This window comes from Hyla sarda, unplaced genomic scaffold, assembly GCF_029499605.1.
Source record: "Hyla sarda isolate aHylSar1 unplaced genomic scaffold, aHylSar1.hap1 scaffold_2225, whole genome shotgun sequence".
Taxonomy (NCBI): domain Eukaryota; kingdom Metazoa; phylum Chordata; class Amphibia; order Anura; family Hylidae; genus Hyla; species Hyla sarda.
Window position 1 is genome coordinate 26235 of NW_026608901.1, and position 22456 is coordinate 48690.

Sequence of the window (22456 nt, forward strand, 5' to 3'; positions counted from 1 at the left end):
CCTTACAGGGTTAAAAAGAAAGATTCCTACTTTCATTGCTACCTGCTTGCTGGCTAGCCAGCTAGCCAGCCCTGTGGGCCTTGCTGCTGCTGCAGCCAAAAAACAAAAGGTGGTGCTGCTGCTGCTTCTGCTGCTTCTGCTTCTGCTTGTGTCTGGCCGCTGTTGGAGCGTCCAGGCACAGGACTTCTGCTGCTGCTGACTAAATGGCCTCCTTAATTGGATCATTTGAGTAGCCAGCACACCTGTGCAGGTAGGGCATGACATGATAGGCAGCTGCCTTGATAGCGGGTGGGTGCTGAATGTTCCTAATTGACAAAATAAGATTAATGCTTATGAAGAAATATAAAATCTCATCCCTTCCCCAATATCGCGCCACACCCCTACCCCTTAATTCCCTGGTTGAACTTGATGGACATATGTCTTTTTTCGACCGTACTAACTATGTAACTATGTAACATAACATGGGGGGGGGGGGGTCTCCTGGCTGTTCACACAGGTGTGTCATTGCTGTACATTGACCATGCATTGCTTCTGTGGTATTGCAAAGGCAAAGACAAATGCTTCCAGCCATCCATTGCACTAATGGATTGGTCATCAGCTGGCTGTCTATGTCCCGCATCAATATAGACCAAAGTACAGAGGGTTAGGCTATGCTATTGTGCACCTACCTGATGCATCAGAAGGTGCGAGGCCCTTGCTAAATTCTGTGCACAGACTTTGAGATCTATACTTTAGACTGTATCTAAACCTGCTCCAACATGGACTGACATTCTGGCCTACTTTCAGCCGATGCGACTTGTCTGTCGCTGAACAGTCGCTTTTTATGTATTCAGCACCTATGTATAATGTTGTAAAAATGCTCTAGAAGCTAAAGTCGCAGAAATGTCACACATATTTGGCCTGCAACTTTCTGTGCGACAAATTCAGACAGGAAAAATCAGTATAAATCCTTAGAAAATTATCCCCCAGTGTCTCCATCTGCTGGCGGTATTGAATAAGCATTGCTGCACTGATGGGGTATGCATTAGACGAAAAAAAAGAAGAAAAAGAAGAATAATACGCCCAGAAAAGAGGCGAAAAGGAGAAAAACGTAAAAAAACGTGAAAAAAAAGTAAGAGGAAGAGAAGGGAAAAAAAGGTGGAAATGGGTTTAAAAGTGATTTCGGCGGAGAAATATATATATATATATATATATATATATATATATATATACGCGCACACACACACATATATATAAACGTATTCTCCGTTGAGATATTGCAGCCGCTGCTGTGTCCAGGCCCAGGAGCCTTAGCACTGTGCTGTGATGTCACTCAATACCACTGACATCACTAGGTGTAAACAACATCTCTCCTTTGCTGTGTATGTGACTATGGAGCTGTTTGGTGATGTCGTCTATTATGGCCTTCATAGAAGCAACAGGAGATTGTTGCATCCATCTAGAACCCTCAGAACTACAGTGCTATGATGTCACTCACTTCCACAGGCCTTGCAGAGTGTAAACAACAACAACCCAGCTTTGTTGTGTATGTAACCATAGGGATTTGTGATGTCACCTAGAACCTTCACAGCAGCGACAGCTTTATGAGGAGCATCAGCACTGCTCTGCCTGAGCAGAACCATCACCGCCATAGGTTGTCAAATAACCCGGGTTTAACCCACACAGGTAAGTCCAATGGGGTGCAGGCATGTCCTCTATGCTTACAGCTTCCCGTGGGTGTTGGTTTGATACCGTTTGGGGACAGCCAAGGAGGCATCTGCAGGCAACAAAGGTAGGTGTGTGCTTGTGTGTGTGTTTCCTATGCAGATCCTAAGCCCAGTGTCACATGCAAGTAGGAGGAGTAAGAAGGGTTCCTGGCAAATCCGGGTTATGGATTGCATTTAAAAAGGCCCCGTGGGAGTGCAATGGGCCCCTGTCTTGCTGCTTAGCAATAATGGTATGGGTTTAGGTTCTGCTGTGTGTACTGGTGGTTGACTGCCCCCCAGCCCAGAGTGTGCATGGAAAATTGTCTGGCAGCCTCCCTGACAGCAAGCAGTGATAGTGCCCATGAAGGGCACCTTGTTGGGCCCGCCCCTTTCACGGTTATCGCTTCTCGGCCTTTTGGCTCAGATCAAGTGTAAACTTGGTCTGGGTCAGGGGTGCGTGTTTCTCTGCTTGCAGAGGGTTTTTTCAAGAGGCGATACTGTGGTCTCAGACCGACAGAGAAGATGGCAGCTGGATTCGTTAAGAACACTATTCGGGTGAAGGTGGAGGTTTCTGATGTGGAGAAGAATAAGATCACGTTTGTGGGGCGTCGTTTGGTGGAGGACATGGCCGGGATACCGATGAAGGACGTCTTTTGCTTACAGGAAAGTAAGCGGCAAGGTATATATGATGTGAGTTTCTACACTATTAATGGGTGCCTGTCCTTTTACCAGAGCCTGCGTGAGAATGTGGAAAATACCATTATGAAGAATGTGTCGTTTGAGCCTTTGTTTGAGTTGGAGGAGAAACCCCTTTTAGTCCGTGTATACAACCCGTTTATGGATGTGAAGTTGGTGGAAAATTTTTTGAAGCAGTACTGTGAGACTGTCAGAGGAGGGATTGCACAGAAGAGCATATTGGGAGTGTTTAATGCGGAGTATAAGTTTTTGGTGAAGTTGAAGCAAGATGCCAGTGGAATTTACGGAGTGCAGCATCCCCCGGCGAGTTTTTCTATTGCGGGGCAGAGAGGTTATCTTACCTACCCTGGGCAGCCCATGTTCTGCAGAAAGTGCCATATGTTTGGGCATGTGAAGGAGAATTGTGCGGCTGTGAGAGTGTGCAGGAATTGCCAGAAAGAGGGACATGAGGCCAATGCGTGTCCTGAGCCAAAAAAATGCCATGTATGTGGAGAGGCTGGACATGTGATGAGAGAGTGCCCGGAAGAGAGAAAAAGGAGGGAGGAGGAGAAGATCGAAAGACAGAAAGAGGTAGAAAGGAAGCAGGAGGAGGGAAAGAGATACCTGGAAGAGAGAGATAAAATGGAGACAAGTGCTGTGATGGAGGGGACTCCAGTTTTGGAGGGGACTCCAGTTTTGGAGGGGTCTCCAATTTTGGAGGGAAATCCAATTTTGGAGGGAAAACCCGTTTTGGCGGGAAAACCTGGACTTAAGCTTATGGAGAGCAAGACTGTGGCTGTGGTGCAGAAGGAGTTGGAGGAAGAGATGGAGAATGAGCCTGTGATTGAAGATTTTACTACCGATTCAGAGAGTGCTGTGTCTTCAGGAAGGCATAGAGGGAAGAAAGTGGCGGATGATTTGTGTCACAGGTATCCAAAAAAAGCGAGAAAGAAAGAATGGGCTGAGAGGAGTGAGGAGACTTCGTTTAGTTCGAGAAACCCTTTCGAACCATTATTTAGATCCGAGGTGGATCAGGAAGGTGATGGACAAGTACCGCTTGGTACCTTAACCCGTAGAACATCGCATTGATTGGTGTTTTCTTTTGTATATAGGTGATTGTTTTGTTGTGTTTTTTTCCTTTGTTTGTTTTTTTCATATGGGGATAGTAGTATGTCTTTTAAAATAATTTCATCTAATGTTAGGGTGTTTAGGAGTAGGGTTAGGAGGGCTGCAATTTTGCAGGAGTTGGCAGGTATGGGGGCTGATGTTATTTGTGTACAAGAGTGTGGGTTGGTGGAAGAGGTAGGGAAGGGGGAGTGGGGATATGGGGATTCTGTGTGGTCTATGTCTTCTGTAAATAGGAATGATGGGGTTGGTGTGTTATTTAAGGATAAGAGGTTCAAGGTAGAGAGCCATTCAGTGATTGAAGAGGGAAGGTGTTTGATGGTTAAGGTGGAGGTGGGTGGAGTTAAGGTTCGAATATTTAATGTGTATGCGTCTGTTAAGAAGAATGAGAGGGTGGAGTTGTTTGAGAAGTTAAAGTTGTTTTTGCCGGGGAGAGAGCCTATGGTATGTGTGGGGGATTTCAATTGTGAGATTGAAGGGAGTAAGATCGATGTATCTGGTAGGATGTTGAGGAATGTGGTGAATGATTTGAGGTTGCAAGATGTGGCTAAATTGTGTAATGTTGATGTGTGTCCGACTTATTTTTCAGATAGGGGAAAGTGTGCTTCAAGATTGGATATGTGTTTTGTGTCAAAAGGAGTGTTGGGTAGGGAGTATATGCAAATGAAGGTATTGTATTCAGATCATGAGTGTGTAAGATGTGATTTGGGGTTTAATGTGGAATGTTTGAGTGGGCGGGGTTTATGGAAATTGAATGTTAGTTTGATGGAGGAGGGAGGGGTGTATGAGAGGTATGTGAAGAAGTATGAGGTTTGGAAGAGGAGGAAAGCTGATTTTGTGGATGTATTGCAGTGGTGGAGTTGGGTGAAGGAGAGAACGCATGTTTTCTTTAAAAGAGAGGGGTATAAGAGAGCTGCGGGAAAGAGAAGAAGGTATGAGTGGCTGCAGAAGAGATTGATCTTTTTGAAAAAATGGAGGAAGAGTGGTGGTTGTGTGGAGAGTGAGATTGAAGAGATTAAGAAGGAAGTAGAGAAGTGGATGTTGGAGAGAGGAAGAGAGATTGTGTATCAGGCTAAGTTGAATAAGTTGGAGAAGGGTGAGAGATGCTCAAGGTTTTTCTTTAAAAGGGTGTCTGGTAAAAGAGAGGAGTTGATAGAGGTGTATGATAAGGATGGTGTGATGGTTAAAGGTAAAAGAGTGTTGAGTGTGGTTGAGGATTTTTATAAGGATTTATATGCTGAGAAGGAGTGTGATATGGGTCTGCAGTCTGAGGTGATTGGGAAGATTGAGAGCAGAGTGCATGACAGGGAGGCAGATAGCCTGGTGAAAGGTGTGGGAGTGAAAGAATTGGAGTTGGTGATTAAAAGTATGGCTAGAAATAAGACACCAGGTGAGGATGGGTTGCCGGTGGAATTTTATGCTAGAATGTGGGAGACGGTTAAAGTGGATTTGGTGGAGATTTATGATTTTGTGTGCAAGAATGGTAGATTGGAGGAAAGTATGAAGAGTGGAGTGGTGGTATTGATCTTTAAAAAAGGGGATAGAAAGGATGTGAGGAATTGGAGACCGATTACGTTATTGAATGTTGATTATAAAATTCTTGCAAAGGTGTTGGCGAATAGAATGAGGGATGTGATTGATCAGGTGATTGGAGAAGAACAAGTATGTGGTGTGCCAAAAAGAAGGATAAGTGAGAATTTGGGTTTGTTGCGTGATGTATTATGGGATTGCTTGGGTAGAGATCAGTGTGTTGGAGTGTTGTCTTTGGATTTTGAGAAAGCTTTTGATAGGTTGTCACATGAGTTTTTATTTAAAGTGTTGGATAGAATGGGTTTTCCGGAAGGTTTTGTTAAAATGATTAGAGTATTGTATGATGGAGTGTATAGTAAAGTATTAATTAATGGCTGGGTTAGTAAGAAAGTGAATGTGTGTTCTGGAGTGAGACAGGGGTGTCCCCTGTCACCCTTGGTCTTTATATGTGCGATAGAGCCTTTGTTGGAGTTGTTGAGAAGGGATAAGTGTATGAGAGGTGTGAGGATTCCTGGGAGTGGTGGGAGAGACTTGAAAGTGTTGGCATATATGGATGATGTTTGTGTGATCTGTGAGTATGTTGGAGCTTTGCAGAGAGCAAAGTTGTTGGCTGGGTATTTTTGTGGTGCTTCTGGTTTTAGAGTTAATTGGGATAAGAGTGAGTATAAGGTTTTTGGAAGGATGTATGAAGTAGAGGATGTAGGGGTGAAATGTGTAGATGGAGCGATTAAGGTGTTGGGAGTTAAATTTGATGAGAGGCTGGATGGAAGAGAAAGTTGGGAAGAGGTTGGTGTTAGAATAAAAAGGAAGTTGGATTTTTGGAGTATGAGAGAGTTGTCAATGATTGGTAAGATTGTGGTGATCAAGAGTGTGATATTGCCGATCCTGTTGTATGTGGCTTTGGTGTTTCCACCAGGTTATATGACACTGAGAAAGTTGAATAGGATTTTGTTTGTATTTTTCTGGGGGTCGAAAGTGGAGAAGGTGAGAAGAGAGAATGTGATGAAAGAGTGTAGGAATGGAGGAATGAATTTTCCTAATGTTGAAGTGTATCTGGGGATTAATCTATTGTTTGCTGTGAGGAGAAGTATGGGAGAGCAGTGGAAATTTGCATGTATGATGAGGTTTCTAGGAGGGTGTGTGTTATGCAGATTAGGGTGGATGGAGAGAGATCTGAGAAAGCCGTATGCTTTGGTGAGTCCTGGTTGGTATGGGTTTGTTGAGGTGTTCATGAGAAAGTTTGGTTTGATAGGTGTGAGACAGGATGTGTTAAAGGAGAAGAAGAGTATGGTGAAGTGTATTAGGGAGAAGGAAGTTCAGTGTAATATTAATATGGTGAGAGGACAGAATGTGAGTAAAGTGTGGAAGAGTTTGCAGACAGATGGTATGACAAATAGACAGAGAGAGATTGTATGGCAGAGTTTGCATGGTGCATTGCCAGTAAGAGAGGTACAGAAGAGTCGGGGGATTGGAAGGAGTGAGAGATGTCCGAGAGAGGGTTGTGGAGGGAATGAGAGTATTATGCATTTGTTTTGGAATTGTGATAGAGCGCAAGAAGTGTGGAAGGGAATTGGTCCGTTGGCCAAAGAATTGATGGGGGTAAGAAAGTGGTCTTTTGAAGTGATTATGTTTGGTCTGGCGGTGGTAGGTGGGAGGAAGGAGAGAATGTTATATGTGTTGTTAGCGATAATTAAGGAGGTATTGTGGGATGTTAGGAATTTGTATATATTTAAGAAGAAGGATGTGTCGGTTGAAGAGTGTATGAGAATGATATTAGATAGATTGCATACTGTATATTTGTGGGATAAGAAGAGATTTGGAGAGGATGATGCGGAGGGGACTTGGAAGTTTTTAAAATGGAGACACGTGGTGAGGGTTTGAGGGTGGTGTGTTGTTATGCTATGTACTTTGTTTTTGGGTGTATTTTGTTATATGTTGATAAAGTAACCTAATGATGAGTTTGATGAATTGTGACTAAGTTCAGTAAATCTGAGAGGCAAACGTGAAGTAAACCTGAACGATTAAGTTTTAATTCAAACCTGAAGGTTTTAAAAAAAAAAAAAAAAAAAAAAAAAATCTGTTCTTATCAGTTTAATATCTGATACGTCCCCTATCTGGGGACCATATATTAAATGGATTTTTGAGAACGGGGGCCGATTTCGAAGCTTGCTTCCGTCGCCCTATGCATTGACCCGATATGGCAGTATCTTCGGGTACAGTGCACCACCCCCTTACAGGGTTAAAAAGAAAGATTCCTACTTTCATTGCTACCTGCTTGCTGGCTAGCCAGCTAGCCAGCCCTGTGGGCCTTGCTGCTGCTGCAGCCAAAAAACAAAAGGTGGTGCTGCTGCTGCTTCTGCTTCTGCTTGTGTCTGGCCGCTGTTGGAGCGTCCAGGCACAGGACTTCTGCTGCTGCTGCTGCTGACTAAATGGCCTCCTTAATTGGATCATTTGAGTAGCCAGCACACCTGTGCAGGTAGGGCATGACATGATAGGCAGCTGCCTTGATAGCGGGTGGGTGCTGAATGTTCCTAATTGACAAAATAAGATTAATGCTTATGAAGAAATATAAAATCTCATCCCTTCCCCAATATCGCGCCACACCCCTACCCCTTAATTCCCTGGTTGAACTTGATGGACATATGTCTTTTTTCGACCGTACTAACTATGTAACTATGTAACATAACATGGGGGGGGGGGGGTCTCCTGGCTGTTCACACAGGTGTGTCATTGCTGTACATTGACCATGCATTGCTTCTGTGGTATTGCAAAGGCAAAGACAAATGCTTCCAGCCATCCATTGCACTAATGGATTGGTCATCAGCTGGCTGTCTATGTCCCGCATCAATATAGACCAAAGTACAGAGGGTTAGGCTATGCTATTGTGCACCTACCTGATGCATCAGAAGGTGCGAGGCCCTTGCTAAATTCTGTGCACAGACTTTGAGATCTATACTTTAGACTGTATCTAAACCTGCTCCAACATGGACTGACATTCTGGCCTACTTTCAGCCGATGCGACTTGTCTGTCGATGAACAGTCGCTTTTTATGTATTCAGCACCTATGTATAATGTTGTAAAAATGCTCTAGAAGCTAAAGTCGCAGAAATGTCACACATATTTGGCCTGCAACTTTCTGTGCGACAAATTCAGACAGGAAAAATCAGTATAAATCCTTAGAAAATTATCCCCCAGTGTCTCCATCTGCTGGCGGTATTGAATAAGCATTGCTGCACTGATGGGGTATGCATTAGACGAAAAAAAAGAAGAAAAAGAAGAATAATACGCCCAGAAAAGAGGCGAAAAGGAGAAAAACGTAAAAAAACGTGAAAAAAAAGTAAGAGGAAGAGAAGGGAAAAAAAGGTGGAAATGGGTTTAAAAGTGATTTCGGCGGAGAAATATATATATATATATATATATATATATATATATATATATACGCGCACACACACACATATATATAAACGTATTCTCCGTTGAGATATTGCAGCCGCTGCTGTGTCCAGGCCCAGGAGCCTTAGCACTGTGCTGTGATGTCACTCAATACCACTGACATCACTAGGTGTAAACAACATCTCTCCTTTGCTGTGTATGTGACTATGGAGCTGTTTGGTGATGTCGTCTATTATGGCCTTCATAGAAGCAACAGGAGATTGTTGCATCCATCTAGAACCCTCAGAACTACAGTGCTATGATGTCACTCACTTCCACAGGCCTTGCAGAGTGTAAACAACAACAACCCAGCTTTGTTGTGTATGTAACCATAGGGATTTGTGATGTCACCTAGAACCTTCACAGCAGCGACAGCTTTATGAGGAGCATCAGCACTGCTCTGCCTGAGCAGAACCATCACCGCCATAGGTTGTCAAATAACCCGGGTTTAACCCACACAGGTAAGTCCAATGGGGTGCAGGCATGTCCTCTATGCTTACAGCTTCCCGTGGGTGTTGGTTTGATACCGTTTGGGGACAGCCAAGGAGGCATCTGCAGGCAACAAAGGTAGGTGTGTGCTTGTGTGTGTGTTTCCTATGCAGATCCTAAGCCCAGTGTCACATGCAAGTAGGAGGAGTAAGAAGGGTTCCTGGCAAATCCGGGTTATGGATTGCATTTAAAAAGGCCCCGTGGGAGTGCAATGGGCCCCTGTCTTGCTGCTTAGCAATAATGGTATGGGTTTAGGTTCTGCTGTGTGTACTGGTGGTTGACTGCCCCCCAGCCCAGAGTGTGCATGGAAAATTGTCTGGCAGCCTCCCTGACAGCAAGCAGTGATAGTGCCCATGAAGGGCACCTTGTTGGGCCCGCCCCTTTCACGGTTATCGCTTCTCGGCCTTTTGGCTAAGATCAAGTGTAGTATCTGTTCTTATCAGTTTAATATCTGATACGTCCCCTATCTGGGGACCATATATTAAATGGATTTTTGAGAACGGGGGCCGATTTCGAAGCTTGCTTCCGTCGCCCTATGCATTGACCCGATATGGCAGTATCTTCGGGTACAGTGCACCACCCCCTTACAGGGTTAAAAAGAAAGATTCCTACTTTCATTGCTACCTGCTTGCTGGCTAGCCAGCTAGCCAGCCCTGTGGGCCTTGCTGCTGCTGCAGCCAAAAAACAAAAGGTGGTGCTGCTGCTGCTTCTGCTGCTTCTGCTTCTGCTTGTGTCTGGCCGCTGTTGGAGCGTCCAGGCACAGGACTTCTGCTGCTGCTGACTAAATGGCCTCCTTAATTTGATCATTTGAGTAGCCAGCACACCTGTGCAGGTAGGGCATGACATGATAGGCAGCTGCCTTGATAGCGGGTGGGTGCTGAATGTTCCTAATTGACAAAATAAGATTAATGCTTATGAAGAAATATAAAATCTCATCCCTTCCCCAATATCGCGCCACACCCCTACCCCTTAATTCCTTGGTTGAACTTGATGGACATATGTCTTTTTTCGACCGTACTAACTATGTAACTATGTAACATAACATGGGGGGGGGGGGGGGGTCTCCTGGCTGTTCACACAGGTGTGTCATTGCTGTACATTGACCATGCATTGCTTCTGTGGTATTGCAAAGGCAAAGACAAATGCTTCCAGCCATCCATTGCACTAATGGATTGGTCATCAGCTGGCTGTCTATGTCCCGCATCAATATAGACCAAAGTACAGAGGGTTAGGCTATGCTATTGTGCACCTACCTGATGCATCAGAAGGTGCGAGGCCCTTGCTAAATTCTGTGCACAGACTTTGAGATCTATACTTTAGACTGTATCTAAACCTGCTCCAACATGGACTGACATTCTGGCCTACTTTCAGCCGATGCGACTTGTCTGTCGCTGAACAGTCGCTTTTTATGTATTCAGCACCTATGTATAATGTTGTAAAAATGCTCTAGAAGCTAAAGTCGCAGAAATGTCACACATATTTGGCCTGCAACTTTCTGTGCGACAAATTCAGACAGGAAAAATCAGTATAAATCCTTAGAAAATTATCCCCCAGTGTCTCCATCTGCTGGCGGTATTGAATAAGCATTGCTGCACTGATGGGGTATGCATTAGACGAAAAAAAAGAAGAAAAAGAAGAATAATACGCCCAGAAAAGAGGCGAAAAGGAGAAAAACGTAAAAAAACGTGAAAAAAAAGTAAGAGGAAGAGAAGGGAAAAAAAGGTGGAAATGGGTTTAAAAGTGATTTCGGCGGAGAAATATATATATATATATATATATATATATATATATATATATATATATATACGCGCACACACACACATATATATAAACGTATTCTCCGTTGAGATATTGCAGCCGCTGCTGTGTCCAGGCCCAGGAGCCTTAGCACTGTGCTGTGATGTCACTCAATACCACTGACATCACTAGGTGTAAACAACATCTCTCCTTTGCTGTGTATGTGACTATGGAGCTGTTTGGTGATGTCGTCTATTATGGCCTTCATAGAAGCAACAGGAGATTGTTGCATCCATCTAGAACCCTCAGAACTACAGTGCTATGATGTCACTCACTTCCACAGGCCTTGCAGAGTGTAAACAACAACAACCCAGCTTTGTTGTGTATGTAACCATAGGGATTTGTGATGTCACCTAGAACCTTCACAGCAGCGACAGCTTTATGAGGAGCATCAGCACTGCTCTGCCTGAGCAGAACCATCACCGCCATAGGTTGTCAAATAACCCGGGTTTAACCCACACAGGTAAGTCCAATGGGGTGCAGGCATGTCCTCTATGCTTACAGCTTCCCGTGGGTGTTGGTTTGATACCGTTTGGGGACAGCCAAGGAGGCATCTGCAGGCAACAAAGGTAGGTGTGTGCTTGTGTGTGTGTTTCCTATGCAGATCCTAAGCCCAGTGTCACATGCAAGTAGGAGGAGTAAGAAGGGTTCCTGGCAAATCCGGGTTATGGATTGCATTTAAAAAGGCCCCGTGGGAGTGCAATGGGCCCCTGTCTTGCTGCTTAGCAATAATGGTATGGGTTTAGGTTCTGCTGTGTGTACTGGTGGTTGACTGCCCCCCAGCCCAGAGTGTGCATGGAAAATTGTCTGGCAGCCTCCCTGACAGCAAGCAGTGATAGTGCCCATGAAGGGCACCTTGTTGGGCCCGCCCCTTTCACGGTTATCGCTTCTCGGCCTTTTGGCTAAGATCAAGTGTAGTATCTGTTCTTATCAGTTTAATATCTGATACGTCCCCTATCTGGGGACCATATATTAAATGGATTTTTGAGAACGGGGGCCGATTTCGAAGCTTGCTTCCGTCGCCCTATGCATTGACCCGATATGGCAGTATCTTCGGGTACAGTGCACCACCCCCTTACAGGGTTAAAAAGAAAGATTCCTACTTTCATTGCTACCTGCTTGCTGGCTAGCCAGCTAGCCAGCCCTGTGGGCCTTGCTGCTGCTGCAGCCAAAAAACAAAAGGTGGTGCTGCTGCTGCTTCTGCTGCTTCTGCTTCTGCTTGTGTCTGGCCGCTGTTGGAGCGTCCAGGCACAGGACTTCTGCTGCTGCTGACTAAATGGCCTCCTTAATTGGATCATTTGAGTAGCCAGCACACCTGTGCAGGTAGGGCATGACATGATAGGCAGCTGCCTTGATAGCGGGTGGGTGCTGAATGTTCCTAATTGACAAAATAAGATTAATGCTTATGAAGAAATATAAAATCTCATCCCTTCCCCAATATCGCGCCACACCCCTACCCCTTAATTCCCTGGTTGAACTTGATGGACATATGTCTTTTTTCGACCGTACTAACTATGTAACTATGTAACATAACATGGGGGGGGGGGGGGGTCTCCTGGCTGTTCACACAGGTGTGTCATTGCTGTACATTGACCATGCATTGCTTCTGTGGTATTGCAAAGGCAAAGACAAATGCTTCCAGCCATCCATTGCACTAATGGATTGGTCATCAGCTGGCTGTCTATGTCCCGCATCAATATAGACCAAAGTACAGAGGGTTAGGCTATGCTATTGTGCACCTACCTGATGCATCAGAAGGTGCGAGGCCCTTGCTAAATTCTGTGCACAGACTTTGAGATCTATACTTTAGACTGTATCTAAACCTGCTCCAACATGGACTGACATTCTGGCCTACTTTCAGCCGATGCGACTTGTCTGTCGCTGAACAGTCGCTTTTTATGTATTCAGCACCTATGTATAATGTTGTAAAAATGCTCTAGAAGCTAAAGTCGCAGAAATGTCACACATATTTGGCCTGCAACTTTCTGTGCGACAAATTCAGACAGGAAAAATCAGTATAAATCCTTAGAAAATTATCCCCCAGTGTCTCCATCTGCTGGCGGTATTGAATAAGCATTGCTGCACTGATGGGGTATGCATTAGACGAAAAAAAAGAAGAAAAAGAAGAATAATACGCCCAGAAAAGAGGCGAAAAGGAGAAAAACGTAAAAAAACGTGAAAAAAAAGTAAGAGGAAGAGAAGGGAAAAAAAGGTGGAAATGGGTTTAAAAGTGATTTCGGCGGAGAAATATATATATATATATATATATATATATATATATATATATATACGCGCACACACACACATATATATATAAACGTATTCTCCGTTGAGATATTGCAGCCGCTGCTGTGTCCAGGCCCAGGAGCCTTAGCACTGTGCTGTGATGTCACTCAATACCACTGACATCACTAGGTGTAAACAACATCTCTCCTTTGCTGTGTATGTGACTATGGAGCTGTTTGGTGATGTCGTCTATTATGGCCTTCATAGAAGCAACAGGAGATTGTTGCATCCATCTAGAACCCTCAGAACTACAGTGCTATGATGTCACTCACTTCCACAGGCCTTGCAGAATGTAAACAACAACAACCCAGCTTTGTTGTGTATGTAACCATAGGGATTTGTGATGTCACCTAGAACCTTCACAGCAGCGACAGCTTTATGAGGAGCATCAGCACTGCTCTGCCTGAGCAGAACCATCACCGCCATAGGTTGTCAAATAACCCGGGTTTAACCCACACAGGTAAGTCCAATGGGGTGCAGGCATGTCCTCTATGCTTACAGCTTCCCGTGGGTGTTGGTTTGATACCGTTTGGGGACAGCCAAGGAGGCATCTGCAGGCAACAAAGGTAGGTGTGTGCTTGTGTGTGTGTTTCCTATGCAGATCCTAAGCCCAGTGTCACATGCAAGTAGGAGGAGTAAGAAGGGTTCCTGGCAAATCCGGGTTATGGATTGCATTTAAAAAGGCCCCGTGGGAGTGCAATGGGCCCCTGTCTTGCTGCTTAGCAATAATGGTATGGGTTTAGGTTCTGCTGTGTGTACTGGTGGTTGACTGCCCCCCAGCCCAGAGTGTGCATGGAAAATTGTCTGGCAGCCTCCCTGACAGCAAGCAGTGATAGTGCCCATGAAGGGCACCTTGTTGGGCCCGCCCCTTTCACGGTTATCGCTTCTCGGCCTTTTGGCTAAGATCAAGTGTAGTATCTGTTCTTATCAGTTTAATATCTGATACGTCCCCTATCTGGGGACCATATATTAAATGGATTTTTGAGAACGGGGGCCGATTTCGAAGCTTGCTTCCGTCGCCCTATGCATTGACCCGATATGGCAGTATCTTCGGGTACAGTGCACCACCCCCTTACAGGGTTAAAAAGAAAGATTCCTACTTTCATTGCTACCTGCTTGCTGGCTAGCCAGCTAGCCAGCCCTGTGGGCCTTGCTGCTGCTGCAGCCAAAAAACAAAAGGTGGTGCTGCTGCTGCTTCTGCTGCTTCTGCTTCTGCTTGTGTCTGGCCGCTGTTGGAGCGTCCAGGCACAGGACTTCTGCTGCTGCTGACTAAATGGCCTCCTTAATTGGATCATTTGAGTAGCCAGCACACCTGTGCAGGTAGGGCATGACATGATAGGCAGCTGCCTTGATAGCGGGTGGGTGCTGAATGTTCCTAATTGACAAAATAAGATTAATGCTTATGAAGAATATAAAATCTCATCCCTTCCCCAATATCGCGCCACACCTCTACCCCTTAATTCCCTGGTTGAACTTGATGGACATATGTCTTTTTTCGACCGTACTAACTATGTAACTATGTAACATAACATGGGGGGGGGGGGGTCTCCTGGCTGTTCACACAGGTGTGTCATTGCTGTTCATTGACCATGCATTGCTTCTGTGGTATTGCAAAGGCAAAGACAAATGCTTCCAGCCATCCATTGCACTAATGGATTGGTCATCAGCTGGCTGTCTATGTCCCGCATCAATATAGACCAAAGTACAGAGGGTTAGGCTATGCTATTGTGCACCTACCTGATGCATCAGAAGGTGCGAGGCCCTTGCTAAATTCTGTGCACAGACTTTGAGATCTATACTTTAGACTGTATCTAAACCTGCTCCAACATGGACTGACATTCTGGCCTACTTTCAGCCGATGCGACTTGTCTGTCGCTGAACAGTCGCTTTTTATGTATTCAGCACCTATGTATAATGTTGTAAAAATGCTCTAGAAGCTAAAGTCGCAGAAATGTCACACATATTTGGCCTGCAACTTTCTGTGCGACAAATTCAGACAGGAAAAATCAGTATAAATCCTTAGAAAATTATCCCCCAGTGTCTCCATCTGCTGGCGGTATTGAATAAGCATTGCTGCACTGATGGGGTATGCATTAGACGAAAAAAAAGAAGAAAAAGAAGAATAATACGCCCAGAAAAGAGGCGAAAAGGAGAAAAACGTAAAAAAAACGTGAAAAAAAAGTAAGAGGAAGAGAAGGGAAAAAAAGGTGGAAATGGGTTTAAAAGTGATTTCGGCGGAGAAATATATATATATATATATATATATATATATATATATACGCGCACACACACACATATATATAAACGTATTCTCCGTTGAGATATTGCAGCCGCTGCTGTGTCCAGGCCCAGGAGCCTTAGCACTGTGCTGTGATGTCACTCAATACCACTGACATCACTAGGTGTAAACAACATCTCTCCTTTGCTGTGTATGTGACTATGGAGCTGTTTGGTGATGTCGTCTATTATGGCCTTCATAGAAGCAACAGGAGATTGTTGCATCCATCTAGAACCCTCAGAACTACAGTGCTATGATGTCACTCACTTCCACAGGCCTTGCAGAGTGTAAACAACAACAACCCAGCTTTGTTGTGTATGTAACCATAGGGATTTGTGATGTCACCTAGAACCTTCACAGCAGCGACAGCTTTATGAGGAGCATCAGCACTGCTCTGCCTGAGCAGAACCATCACCGCCATAGGTTGTCAAATAACCCGGGTTTAACCCACACAGGTAAGTCCAATGGGGTGCAGGCATGTCCTCTATGCTTACAGCTTCCCGTGGGTGTTGGTTTGATACCGTTTGGGGACAGCCAAGGAGGCATCTGCAGGCAACAAAGGTAGGTGTGTGCTTGTGTGTGTGTTTCCTATGCAGATCCTAAGCCCAGTGTCACATGCAAGTAGGAGGAGTAAGAAGGGTTCCTGGCAAATCCGGGTTATGGATTGCATTTAAAAAGGCCCCGTGGGAGTGCAATGGGCCCCTGTCTTGCTGCTTAGCAATAATGGTATGGGTTTAGGTTCTGCTGTGTGTACTGGTGGTTGACTGCCCCCCAGCCCAGAGTGTGCATGGAAAATTGTCTGGCAGCCTCCCTGACAGCAAGCAGTGATAGTGCCCATGAAGGGCACCTTGTTGGGCCCGCCCCTTTCACGGTTATCGCTTCTCGGCCTTTTGGCTAAGATCAAGTGTAGTATCTGTTCTTATCAGTTTAATATCTGATACGTCCCCTATCTGGGGACCATATATTAAATGGATTTTTGAGAACGGGGGCCGATTTCGAAGCTTGCTTCCGTCGCCCTATGCATTGACCCGATATGGCAGTATCTTCGGGTACAGTGCACCACCCCCTTACAGGGTTAAAAAGAAAGATTCCTACTTTCATTGCTACCTGCTTGCTGGCTAGCCAGCTAGCCAGCCCTGTGGGCCTTGCTGCTGCTGCAGCCAAAAAACAAAAGGTGGTGCTGCTGCTGCTTCTGCTGCTTCTGCTTCTGCTTGTGTCTGGCCGCTGTTGGAGCGTCCAGGCACAGGACTTCTGCTGCTGCTGACTAAATGGCCTCCTTAATTGGATCATTTGAGTAGCCAGCACACCTGTGCAGGTAGGGCATGACATGATAGGCAGCTGCCTTGATAGCGGGTGGGTGCTGAATGTTCCTAATTGACAAAATAAGATTAATGCTTATGAAGAAATATAAAATCTCATCCCTTCCCCAATATCGCGCCACACCCCTACCCCTTAATTCCCTGGTTGAACTTGATGGACATATGTCTTTTTTCGACCGTACTAACTATGTAACTATGTAACATAACATGGGGGGGGGGGGGGTCTCCTGGCTGTTCACACAGGTGTGTCATTGCTGTACATTGACCATGCATTGCTTCTGTGGTATTGCAAAGGCAAAGACAAATGCTTCCAGCCATCCATTGCACTAATGGATTGGTCATCAGCTGGCTGTCTATGTCCCGCATCAATATAGACCAAAGTACAGAGGGTTAGGCTATGCTATTGTGCACCTACCTGATGCATCAGAAGGTGCGAGGCCCTTGCTAAATTCTGTGCACAGACTTTGAGATCTATACTTTAGACTGTATCTAAACCTGCTCCAACATGGACTGACATTCTGGCCTACTTTCAGCCGATGCGACTTGTCTGTCGATGAACAGTCGCTTTTTATGTATTCAGCACCTATGTATAATGTTGTAAAAATGCTCTAGAAGCTAAAGTCGCAGAAATGTCACACATATTTGGCCTGCAACTTTCTGTGCGACAAATTCAGACAGGAAAAATCAGTATAAATCCTTAGAAAATTATCCCCCAGTGTCTCCATCTGCTGGCGGTATTGAATAAGCATTGCTGCACTGATGGGGTATGCATTAGACGAAAAAAAAGAAGAAAAAGAAGAATAATACGCCCAGAAAAGAGGCGAAAAGGAGAAAAACGTAAAAAAACGTGAAAAAAAAGTAAGAGGAAGAGAAGGGAAAAAAAGGTGGAAATGGGTTTAAAAGTGATTTCGGCGGAGAAATATATATATATATATATATATATATATATATATATATATATACGCGCACACACACACATATATATAAACGTATTCTCCGTTGAGATATTGCAGCCGCTGCTGTGTCCAGGCCCAGGAGCCTTAGCACTGTGCTGTGATGTCACTCAATACCACTGACATCACTAGGTGTAAACAACATCTCTCCTTTGCTGTGTATGTGACTATGGAGCTGTTTGGTGATGTCGTCTATTATGGCCTTCATAGAAGCAACAGGAGATTGTTGCATCCATCTAGAACCCTCAGAACTACAGTGCTATGATGTCACTCACTTCCACAGGCCTTGCAGAGTGTAAACAACAACAACCCAGCTTTGTTGTGTATGTAACCATAGGGATTTGTGATGTCACCTAGAACCTTCACAGCAGCGACAGCTTTATGAGGAGCATCAGCACTGCTCTGCCTGAGCAGAACCATCACCGCCATAGGTTGTCAAATAACCCGGGTTTAACCCACACAGGTAAGTCCAATGGGGTGCAGGCATGTCCTCTATGCTTACAGCTTCCCGTGGGTGTTGGTTTGATACCGTTTGGGGACAGCCAAGGAGGCATCTGCAGGCAACAAAGGTAGGTGTGTGCTTGTGTGTGTGTTTCCTATGCAGATCCTAAGCCCAGTGTCACATGCAAGTAGGAGGAGTAAGAAGGGTTCCTGGCAAATCCGGGTTATGGATTGCATTTAAAAAGGCCCCGTGGGAGTGCAATGGGCCCCTGTCTTGCTGCTTAGCAATAATGGTATGGGTTTAGGTTCTGCTGTGTGTACTGGTGGTTGACTGCCCCCCAGCCCAGAGTGTGCATGGAAAATTGTCTGGCAGCCTCCCTGACAGCAAGCAGTGATAGTGCCCATGAAGGGCACCTTGTTGGGCCCGCCCCTTTCACGGTTATCGCTTCTCGGCCTTTTGGCTAAGATCAAGTGTAGTATCTGTTCTTATCAGTTTAATATCTGATACGTCCCCTATCTGGGGACCATATATTAAATGGATTTTTGAGAACGGGGGCCGATTTCGAAGCTTGCTTCCGTCGCCCTATGCATTGACCCGATATGGCAGTATCTTCGGGTACAGTGCACCACCCCCTTACAGGGTTAAAAAGAAAGATTCCTACTTTCATTGCTACCTGCTTGCTGGCTAGCCAGCTAGCCAGCCCTGTGGGCCTTGCTGCTGCTGCAGCCAAAAAACAAAAGGTGGTGCTGCTGCTGCTTCTGCTGCTTCTGCTTCTGCTTGTGTCTGGCCGCTGTTGGAGCGTCCAGGCACAGGACTTCTGCTGCTGCTGACTAAATGGCCTCCTTAATTGGATCATTTGAGTAGCCAGCACACCTGTGCAGGTAGGGCATGACATGATAGGCAGCTGCCTTGATAGCGGGTGGGTGCTGAATGTTCCTAATTGACAAAATAAGATTAATGCTTATGAAGAAATATAAAATCTCATCCCTTCCCCAATATCGCGCCACACCCCTACCCCTTAATTCCCTGGTTGAACTTGATGGACATATGTCTTTTTTCGACCGTACTAACTATGTAACTATGTAACATAACATGGGGGGGGGGGGGGGGTCTCCTGGCTGTTCACACAGGTGTGTCATTGCTGTACATTGACCATGCATTGCTTCTGTGGTATTGCAAAGGCAAAGACAAATGCTTCCAGCCATCCATTGCACTAATGGATTGGTCATCAGCTGGCTGTCTATGTCCCGCATCAATATAGACCAAAGTACAGAGGGTTAGGCTATGCTATTGTGCACCTACCTGATGCATCAGAAGGTGCGAGGCCCTTGCTAAATTCTGTGCACAGACTTTGAGATCTATACTTTAGACTGTATCTAAACCTGCTCCAACATGGACTGACATTCTGGCCTACTTTCAGCCGATGCGACTTGTCTGTCGCTGAACAGTCGCTTTTTATGTATTCAGCACCTATGTATAATGTTGTAAAAATGCTCTAGAAGCTAAAGTCGCAGAAATGTCACACATATTTGGCCTGCAACTTTCTGTGCGACAAATTCAGACAGGAAAAATCAGTATAAATCCTTAGAAAATTATCCCCCAGTGTCTCCATCTGCTGGCGGTATTGAATAAGCATTGCTGCACTGATGGGGTATGCATTAGACGAAAAAAAAGAAGAAAAAGAAGAATAATACGCCCAGAAAAGAGGCGAAAAGGAGAAAAACGTAAAAAAACGTGAAAAAAAAGTAAGAGGAAGAGAAGGGAAAAAAAGGTGGAAATGGGTTTAAAAGTGATTTCGGCGGAGAAATATATATATATATATATATATATATATATATATATATATATATACGCGCACACACACACATATATATAAACGTATTCTCCGTTGAGATATTGCAGCCGCTGCTGTGTCCAGGCCCAGGAGCCTTAGCACTGTGCTGTGATGTCACTCAATACCACTGACATCACTAGGTGTAAACAACATCTCTCCTTTGCTGTGTATGTGACTATGGAGCTGTTTGGTGATGTCGTCTATTATGGCCTTCATAGAAGCAACAGGAGATTGTTGCATCCATCTAGAACCCTCAGAACTACAGTGCTATGATGTCACTCACTTCCACAGGCCTTGCAGAATGTAAACAACAACAACCCAGCTTTGTTGTGTATGTAACCATAGGGATTTGTGATGTCACCTAGAACCTTCACAGCAGCGACAGCTTTATGAGGAGCATCAGCACTGCTCTGCCTGAGCAGAACCATCACCGCCATAGGTTGTCAAATAACCCGGGTTTAACCCACACAGGTAAGTCCAATGGGGTGCAGGCATGTCCTCTATGCTTACAGCTTCCCGTGGGTGTTGGTTTGATACCGTTTGGGGACAGCCAAGGAGGCATCTGCAGGCAACAAAGGTAGGTGTGTGCTTGTGTGTGTGTTTCCTATGCAGATCCTAAGCCCAGTGTCACATGCAAGTAGGAGGAGTAAGAAGGGTTCCTGGCAAATCCGGGTTATGGATTGCATTTAAAAAGGCCCCGTGGGAGTGCAATGGGCCCCTGTCTTGCTGCTTAGCAATAATGGTATGGGTTTAGGTTCTGCTGTGTGTACTGGTGGTTGACTGCCCCCCAGCCCAGAGTGTGCATGGAAAATTGTCTGGCAGCCTCCCTGACAGCAAGCAGTGATAGTGCCCATGAAGGGCACCTTGTTGGGCCCGCCCCTTTCACGGTTATCGCTTCTCGGCCTTTTGGCTAAGATCAAGTGTAGTATCTGTTCTTATCAGTTTAATATCTGATACGTCCCCTATCTGGGGACCATATATTAAATGGATTTTTGAGAACGGGGGCCGATTTCGAAGCTTGCTTCCGTCGCCCTATGCATTGACCCGATATGGCAGTATCTTCGGGTACAGTGCACCACCCCCTTACAGGGTTAAAAAGAAAGATTCCTACTTTCATTGCTACCTGCTTGCTGGCTAGCCAGCTAGCCAGCCCTGTGGGCCTTGCTGCTGCTGCAGCCAAAAAACAAAAGGTGGTGCTGCTGCTGCTTCTGCTGCTTCTGCTTCTGCTTGTGTCTGGCCGCTGTTGGAGCGTCCAGGCACAGGACTTCTGCTGCTGCTGACTAAATGGCCTCCTTAATTGGATCATTTGAGTAGCCAGCACACCTGTGCAGGTAGGGCATGACATGATAGGCAGCTGCCTTGATAGCGGGTGGGTGCTGAATGTTCCTAATTGACAAAATAAGATTAATGCTTATGAAGAAATATAAAATCTCATCCCTTCCCCAATATCGCGCCACACCTCTACCCCTTAATTCCCTGGTTGAACTTGATGGACATATGTCTTTTTTCGACCGTACTAACTATGTAACTATGTAACATAACATGGGGGGGGGGGGTCTCCTGGCTGTTCACACAGGTGTGTCATTGCTGTACATTGACCATGCATTGCTTCTGTGGTATTGCAAAGGCAAAGACAAATGCTTCCAGCCATCCATTGCACTAATGGATTGGTCATCAGCTGGCTGTCTATGTCCCGCATCAATATAGACCAAAGTACAGAGGGTTAGGCTATGCTATTGTGCACCTACCTGATGCATCAGAAGGTGCGAGGCCCTTGCTAAATTCTGTGCACAGACTTTGAGATCTATACTTTAGACTGTATCTAAACCTGCTCCAACATGGACTGACATTCTGGCCTACTTTCAGCCGATGCGACTTGTCTGTCGCTGAACAGTCGCTTTTTATGTATTCAGCACCTATGTATAATGTTGTAAAAATGCTCTAGAAGCTAAAGTCGCAGAAATGTCACACATATTTGGCCTGCAACTTTCTGTGCGACAAATTCAGACAGGAAAAATCAGTATAAATCCTTAGAAAATTATCCCCCAGTGTCTCCATCTGCTGGCGGTATTGAATAAGCATTGCTGCACTGATGGGGTATGCATTAGACGAAAAAAAAGAAGAAAAAGAAGAATAATACGCCCAGAAAAGAGGCGAAAAGGAGAAAAACGTAAAAAAAACGTGAAAAAAAAGTAAGAGGAAGAGAAGGGAAAAAAAGGTGGAAATGGGTTTAAAAGTGATTTCGGCGGAGAAATATATATATATATATATATATATATATATATATATATATATATATACGCGCACACACACACATATATATAAACGTATTCTCCGTTGAGATATTGCAGCCGCTGCTGTGTCCAGGCCCAGGAGCCTTAGCACTGTGCTGTGATGTCACTCAATACCACTGACATCACTAGGTGTAAACAACATCTCTCCTTTGCTGTGTATGTGACTATGGAGCTGTTTGGTGATGTCGTCTATTATGGCCTTCATAGAAGCAACAGGAGATTGTTGCATCCATCTAGAACCCTCAGAACTACAGTGCTATGATGTCACTCACTTCCACAGGCCTTGCAGAGTGTAAACAACAACAACCCAGCTTTGT

At 45.1% G+C, this 22456-nt stretch overlaps 6 non-coding genes and 1 pseudogene across 6 annotated transcripts; all 7 read left to right on the top strand.

The window, feature by feature from the left end:
- Positions 1 to 7036: 7036 nt before the first annotated feature.
- Positions 7037 to 7244, top strand: LOC130320896 (U2 spliceosomal RNA; annotated as a pseudogene).
- A 2083-nt stretch (positions 7245 to 9327) lies between these two features.
- Positions 9328 to 9518, top strand: LOC130320889 (U2 spliceosomal RNA). Its single transcript, XR_008866707.1, has one exon. It is a non-coding gene; the product is annotated as a U2 spliceosomal RNA (small nuclear RNA).
- A 2097-nt stretch (positions 9519 to 11615) lies between these two features.
- LOC130320890 (U2 spliceosomal RNA) lies at positions 11616 to 11806 on the top strand. Its single transcript, XR_008866708.1, has one exon. It is a non-coding gene; the product is annotated as a U2 spliceosomal RNA (small nuclear RNA).
- Positions 11807 to 13898: 2092 nt separating this feature from the next.
- Positions 13899 to 14089, top strand: LOC130320892 (U2 spliceosomal RNA). Its single transcript, XR_008866709.1, has one exon. It is a non-coding gene; the product is annotated as a U2 spliceosomal RNA (small nuclear RNA).
- Positions 14090 to 16171: 2082 nt separating this feature from the next.
- On the top strand, positions 16172 to 16362 carry LOC130320893 (U2 spliceosomal RNA). Its single transcript, XR_008866710.1, has one exon. It is a non-coding gene; the product is annotated as a U2 spliceosomal RNA (small nuclear RNA).
- Positions 16363 to 18451: 2089 nt separating this feature from the next.
- LOC130320894 (U2 spliceosomal RNA) lies at positions 18452 to 18642 on the top strand. The gene has a single exon (XR_008866711.1). It is a non-coding gene; the product is annotated as a U2 spliceosomal RNA (small nuclear RNA).
- A 2093-nt stretch (positions 18643 to 20735) lies between these two features.
- LOC130320895 (U2 spliceosomal RNA) lies at positions 20736 to 20926 on the top strand. Its single transcript, XR_008866712.1, has one exon. It is a non-coding gene; the product is annotated as a U2 spliceosomal RNA (small nuclear RNA).
- Positions 20927 to 22456: the final 1530 nt, after the last annotated feature.